The sequence below is a fragment of the Hyaena hyaena genome, unplaced genomic scaffold, assembly GCF_003009895.1.
Source record: "Hyaena hyaena isolate Hyena2069 unplaced genomic scaffold, ASM300989v1 scaffold_2758, whole genome shotgun sequence".
NCBI lineage: Eukaryota > Metazoa > Chordata > Mammalia > Carnivora > Hyaenidae > Hyaena > Hyaena hyaena.
This window is the reverse complement of record NW_024083400.1, coordinates 1-7,640: the sequence shown is the minus strand read 5'-3', so window position 1 is coordinate 7,640 and position 7,640 is coordinate 1. Positions and strand designations below refer to the sequence as shown.

General features: G+C 44.7%; 1 pseudogene; it reads left to right on the top strand.

Moving 5' to 3' along the window:
* The first annotated feature begins 22 nt into the window (after positions 1-22).
* Positions 23-5,628, top strand: LOC120227676 (annotated as a pseudogene).
* The last annotated feature ends 2,012 nt before the right edge of the window (positions 5,629-7,640 follow it).

Genomic DNA, 7,640 nt, shown 5'->3' with positions numbered 1-7,640 from the left:
GGGATAGAAATAACTAGAAAAGATGGTCTCACAGTCTACTTCCCAATTAGGGACCAACATCAATGGAGATCTGCTGGCAGCCGCTTCAGTGCGAAACCATAGCAACCAGGGAGCTGAGTGGGGCCCCAATGTGGGGAGAATCTCTCTCATCATCTTCTTGATAGATGGGGAGCCAGTGTGATGACTCCCAGTATGATTCTTTCCAACATCTGTCACGCACTAGGCCACAGGGTGTCCCTTTTCAGTTTGGCCTTTGGGGATGAGGTTGACGTCCCCCTACTGTGTCATCTGTCCCTGGAGAGTTGGGGAGCATCTCAGTGCATATACAAGAACACTGATGCGGCCTTACAGTTGGAGCTCTCTCTATATATCTCCATGCTTCTGCTGGCAGACATGCCTCTGGACTACCTGGACAGCTTGGTTGGGGCCTCTCTTTGGGCCCCTTTCCCCCAATTACTTTGGTGGCTCAAAGCTGGTGGTGGCAGGACAGATGCAAACAAGCAAGTGGGGACTGGGCATCCACCTGGCAGCCCGTTGCCCCAAGAGTCAGCTTCTTATGGCCTGCCACAATGAGGTGGCCACCAACAGCAGCAAGAAGAGCTTTGGTTGCTCAGGGGAGCCAGCCTACAATGTGGCCCACTTCACCTGGTGTCTCTGGGCCAACCTCACCATTGGAGAGTTGCTGGAGGCACACTTCCGAGCCCATGACACCTCCACTCACCACCTGCTGGGAGCCAAAGTCCTCAACCTGTCCCTTGAATACAATTTTGTCACACTTCTGACTTCACTGGTCACGGTGTAGCCCAAGGAGCAAATGAGAAGGCCAGCATATAGATTTGCACTGCAGCTGGACCAGGCACCGTTATGCCCTCATCCACCAACAGGCATGGCCTAGGGACAGGCATAGCCCAACCAGCATTGGCACCCAAGGTCTCTCTCAAGTCAAGGCCTGTGAAACTAAGGTTCTGCTTATTCTCAACTACTCCTGCCTCTACAACAATTAAGCCCAGTTGCAAGGAGTTGGCGCCATTGGGTCAGAGCACCACTGCCCTGTCCAGCACACCCAAGTCCCCCAACTCCAGCACAATAAGATTTTGGCACCTTCGTTCAGCCAACTCTCAGTATGAAAACTGCTGCTTTTGTAGCCTCAAAATCTGGTGCCCTATTGCTTCTGAAGCCCAGTGTACCATCACACCAGAATCCTGGCACCCTATTACCCATGGATCTCAAGACAAAAGTCCCACCTCTAAATCCTGGCACCCTATCCCAGCGTAAAGCTGGCACTATGAAACATGTTATTCTACTGCACTCTAAACCTGGTGCTTCATCACAACCCAAACTGGATGCTCCATCACACCCCCAACCTAGGGTACTCATATCACAGTCATCCAAAAGCTTGCCACAGCCCAATCCTGGAGTTTCAACACTTCAGATGCCCAAGTTTCTACTACACACCAGACCCCACAGAACCTGCCACACCCTAAAGCCAAGATCCTCTTACCTAAGGCCCTTAAAATCCCGTCACTTTTTAAACCACTACCCCACCTCCCCCAAATTACACGAGATTATCATCTTCCAGACTTAGGACCCCAATCCCCCAATAACCCCCAAACTCCATTACCCTCCAGACATGCCAGACGTAGGTCTCACCTTCTCAGAATCCAAGCACATTCGCAAGCACAACCTCAAGTCCCAGAAGTCCCAGCAGTACCATGACCACATGTGTCCTTGGAGAACCCCGCCCTATTCCCTTTCACCCTACCCTGCCCTCTCTGCTGCTCCCAGAAGGGGCGGGCATCAGCATGACCTGCTGCTGGGGACCCAAAGCACCAGGCGAATTTTGGGACTATCTGTGTCAGAAGCCCCAACAATAAGCCTACCCAGAAGTTCCGGGCCTATGCTCGAGGGCAGCCTCCCAAACCTGCCAGTCTTGCTATCTTCTAGCACCTTCCCTGAGGTGGCCAGCCTGCTCCATCTCCCTGAGGAGCTAGAGCTGCTGTCCGAGGCCACGGTGGAGTCCATATTTGTGGAGTCCTTGAACCCACTGGTTTTCTATACCTTCCTCACTCCTGACAAAGATGGTGAGTGCCATGGGCAGGAAGTCAAGCCATGAAAGGGAGGTATGAATAGAGCACCAGGAGCTTGGAGTGTACAAGGCTTCTGCAGATTCTAGTGATAGTACAGTTGCCTGCTTGCTTGCTTTGAGACTCTGAGATTTTGAGACTCTTAACCTATGTGGGCCTTAGTACATAAGCACAGTTAGAGGTTCTGAAGGAAGAGAAATGTTAAGACTGGGAAGGCTAAACAAAAACTAACTAGACAAGCTGCAGCTTTGACATTTGCTTTCTTGGATAAGAAAATTGCTCATGCTTCCCAAGCAAGGTAGAGATACAAGTTTATAAATGGAAGTATCACTGGCCAAGGCAGTTCTGATTAGTTCTTTCATGCTACAACATCCCTGCTTAAGGAGAAAGGTATAAAAATTGGAAAAGATAATAATAGCTATCTTTAAATTTCCCAGGGACTGTGAAATAATAAAAGCTAACATTTTTTAATTCTTCCTATGTGCAGGTCCTACTCTACGTATTGTACTTATAGTCCCTTATTTAATCTTCACACATACAAAAACTACCTGTTAATATCTGCATTTTACCCATGGGGAAACTGAAGCACAGAGAAGTGAAGTAACTTGTTTCATGTCACACAACTAGTAAGAACTTTGAACCTACATAATCTGGTCCCAGACTGAATGTGCTCCACCACTCCATTAATTATTCTGCCTTCCTAGGAGGAGCGACATTTCCTGGGTGACCTTATGGGACAGGATTAGAACAAGTTGGTGGTGGCAGTAAGTCACAGAGATATAAAATTGGGCATGAGATCCTTGACATGCCCCTCCTGCTCACCACCCACCAATATCTCATCCATCCTCAATTTTCAACAATATTACCTCTGACATTTTCCAGGTGAGCTCACTTCTCACCATTCTAACTGTCACCGTCTTAGGGCAGACTACCATTGCGTCTCCCTTAGAAAACCATTCCAGCCTCCTCACTGGTCTCCCTTCTTCCTCTCTTAGGAGATTTTCTTTGCTATTCTCCCCCAAGCAGCAAAAGGATCACTCAAAAACAAAGATTACTTCATGTCCCTTTCTTACTTAATCCCCATCAAGCGTTTCCCATAACACCTACAAGGAAGTCGAAAGTTCTCTTTATAGTCTATAAGGCCCTGCATGATCTGCCTTCTATCCCATACTTCTCGCTTTCTCCCACTCACTCTCTGAACTGGCTTCCTTTCTGTTCATCTAATGGGCCCTGCCTCACACCTATCCCCACTCGGGGACCTCTTTGAAGCAGTTCCCTCTGTTCCACCCTGCCCCCTGCCTGCCATCCTCAGCTCAGATGTCCTTCCCACCCTCCCCTCAACTACCCCAGACTTCATCAAGATTCTATAATTCCCTCAGTCACTTTGTTATTTTTTCTTATATCATTTATCACCAATGGTAATTATACTTTCATTCATGTCTATCTCCTCGACTAAAGTACAAGCTTCACCAGGCAGAAATTATGACTGTCTTTCTTTAAATCACTGTATCCCCGATGCTTAAAGAGTGCCTGAATGAATGATGAATGAATGCATAAATGCTATAAGGAAGAATTTTGAACATAACTGAGCTTGAAAGATGAAGATGTTGTGGAGAGCATAACAATCCAGCCTTGGCAGTGTACAGGTCAAATTGGGAAGCCAATGAGGACTCTCCCAATCAGCAGGAAGATATTCCTTTTGGTGGGTCCAGGGTATGTTTTCCCTGGGAAGGATTTCTCTCAGTTCTTTTGTGCTTGGCAGGAAATCCGCGTTAGGATGGCAATTCTGAGGAGGTCCTAGGAGGAGCTGGAGGCAGCACAAAATCTCAGGGAAGTTCTGTGGGGCTAGCAAAAAGTGGACAAGAAGTTTATCTGACAAAAATCCCTAACCTTTCATTTCCAGTTAGTTAAAATTCTCACAGGTGTTGTGTGAGCCCAGAGGAGGAACAGTGTATTAGTTTTCCATTGCTGCATAACAAATTACCACAAACACAACACCATTAATTATCCCACAGCTCTGTAGGTCAGAAGTCTAGGTACAGGTTAGTTAGGTTCTCTGCTCGGGATTTCCAAAGATTTCCAAGGTGCCTGCCAGAGTTCTTATCCTCTTCCATGCTCATTTCAGGTTATTGGCAGAATTCAATTCTTTGTGTTTGTAGGACCAAGATCCCTGTTTCCTTGCTGGCTGTTGGCTGGCAGTCACTCTCAGCTTCTGGAGGCCACTTGGACCATTTTCATGTCCTAGAGGTTTTCTGCATTCCTTGCCATGTGGCCCTTTCCATTTTCAAAAACAGCTATGGAGAAGCTCCCTCGTGTCAAGTCCTTCTCATACTTCAAATCTCTCTGAGTTCTCTGTCTCTGATCTCTAGACCCAAATTTAAAGGGCTAATGTGAAGGGTGCCTAGGTGGCTCAGTTGGTTAAGCATCTGACTTCAGCTCAGGTCATGATCTCACAGTTCACGAGTTTGAGCCCTGCATTGGGCTCTGACAGCTTGGAGCCTGGAGCCTGCTTCAGATTCTGTGTCTCCCTCTCTCTCTGCCCCTCCCCTGCTTGCTCGCTCGTTCTCTCTCTCTCTCTCTCTCTCTCTCTCCCTCTCTCTCTCTCAAAAATAATAAACATTTAAAAATAAAGGGCTTAATGTGAGTAGACAAGGAGCCAGGCCCACCTGGATATTCTTATTTTAAGATCAAGTGCATCAAATAACATAACTTACTTACTAATGGGAGTGATATCCTATCACAGTTCTGGGGATTCTACAGGGTGTGTACACTGGGGAATCTTGGGTACCATCTTAGAATTGTACTTACCACAGGCAGAGAACAAAGAGAAAATAACATTTCAACCAACCTGGAAAGATAACTAGAAATTGATCCTTGTAAGCTAAGGGAAAGGAAAACATTCCAGGTGGCAGGAAAAAACAGAGGGAAATGGTCACTAGCAAGAGACAGCAGGGCATTCATAAGAATAGTCCGTTCAGTTGGGCTGGAGCATAAAGAGAAGACTAAAGAACTAGGTAGGGACTAGATTTCAGAAAAGAATTAAATGCTGAGCTCAGAAATTTGCTTCTCCGAGAGGAAGTGACTCAGGCTGGGGGGAGGGGGGAAGTCCCAGAGTTCCTTGGAATGTGATAGATCAATCCCTTACCAACATAGCCCCCCTATCCTTTGCAGGCATGTTGCCGAGCATCTTCACCTTCTCATCCTCAGGTATGCCAGCCACCCTCACTGTTCTGTTTGAGTACAGGACAGCTTGTACACTGGGACTGGGAGCTGGGCACTCTCTGAGAAAATAGATATGGTCTCCTACCTTCCCTTCCTATCCCTCCCCCTCTCCTTCCCTCCCATTCCTTCGAGGGCATAACTTCAGAGTTGTATCTCCTGCCTTGCAGTGGATGGGGACCCTCACTTTGTGATCCACATCTCATACTCAGAGGAGAGGGTCTGCTTCATACTGGATAGGCTCCCAAGGGACCTGCTACAGCTCACAGATAATCCAAAGGAAGAAGAGACCCCCACCAAGGACTCCACCCCATATAACACCACAGCAGGACATACTCATATCAATACCCTCAGATATTTGTGTGCTAATACTAACAAACACATAACAGTGTACCTCACTAACACATAAGTACACATTCAGACACATGAAAACACACGTGAATACATGCTAACATCAAGACATTCACAGATACACACATGGGCATATAATAAACTCGTACAAATACACACCTAGGCACACATATTTCAACACTCTCCATACCTACCCGTAGTAACATACAAAGATGCACCCAGATACACAGTGATACACAATACATGCCCAGATACACGCAATGACGCATATATCAAAACAGTCAGACATACACGCACCGATACTCCCAGATCCATCTTAATACCCAGGAATTCAGCATACACTGGCACACATACTCTACTACTCTAAACATACAAAGTACACCAATGCAGGTCCCTATCCTTAAACCTAAAGAAGCTATAAAGATGCAGCAAATAATGCCCAAAGCCAGCAGAAGAAGGGAAATAATAAAGATTAGAGCAGAAATAAACAATATAGAAACAAAACAAGCAAACAAAAAAACCAAACAGTAGAACAGATCAATAAAACTAAAAGCTGATTTTTAGAAAGAATAAACAAAATTGATAAGCACTAGCCAGACTTCTCAGAAAGAAGAGAGAGGACACAAAGAGATAAATAATGAATGAAAGAGGAGAGATCATAAATAATACCACAGAAATACAAACAATTATAAGAGAATACTATGAAAAATCATATGCCAAAGACTGGACAATATGGAAGAAATAGACAAATTTCCAAACATTCACACACTATCAAAACTCAAACAGGAAGAAATAAACATTTTGAACAGGCCCAAAACTAGCAAAAAATTGAATCGGTAATCAAAAATCTCCCAACAAATAAGAGTCCTGGGCCAGACAGCTTCCCAGGGATACTACCAGAAATTTAAAGCAGAGTTAATGCCTATTCTTTTAAAACTGTTCCAAAATAAGAACAAAAAAAGAAAAGAAAAGGACAAAGAAATGGAAGGAAAGCTTCCAAACTCATTCTATGAAGCCAGCATTACCTTGATTCCAAAACCAGACAAAGATTCCACGAAAAAGGAGAATTACAGGCCAATATCCCTGATGAATCTGGATGCAAAAATTCACAATAAGATACCAGAAAATTAAATTCAAGAGCATCATAGAAGAATTATTCACCATGATCAAGTGGGATTTGTTTCTGGGATGCAGGGCTGGTTTAGTATTTGCAAGCTAATCAATGTGATACATCACATTAACAGAAGAAAGAATAAGAGCAGTATGATCTTACCCACAGATGCAGAGAAAGCACTTGACAGAATACATCATCTTCTCTTTATAAACCCCACAAGAAAGTAAGAATAGATACCTCAACCTCATAAAAGCCATATATGAAAGTCCCACAGCTAGTATCATCCTCAGTGAGAGCTTTCCCCCTAAGGTCAGGACCCCAACAGAGGTGTCCACTCTCACCACTGTTGTTCAACACAGTAGTGGAAGTCCTAGCCTCAGCAATCAGGCAACAAAGAGAAATAAAAGACATACAAATCGGCAAAGAAGAAGTCAAACTTTCACTCTTTACAGACGACATGATACTATACGTGAAAAATCTGAAAGACTCCACCAAAAACACTGCTAGAAATGATACATGAATTCAGCGATGTTGCAGGATACAAAATCTACCTACAGAAATAGGTTGCATTTATATACACCAATAATGAAGCAGCAGGAAGAGAGATACCCTAGGAATAAACTGAATTGAGGAAAAATATACACTGAAAACTATAGAAAGCCTATGAAATGAATTGAAGAAGACACAGAGAAATGGAAAAACATTCCATGCTGATGGACTGGAAGAACAACTAGACCAAACTGAGGACTGATGGGGGAGAGGGGGGAGATGAGCATGGAGGGGGGCACTTGTGGGGATGAGCACTGGGCGTTATGTGGAAACCAACCTGACAATAAACTATTTGTAAAAAAAAAAAAAAAAAAAAAAAAAAA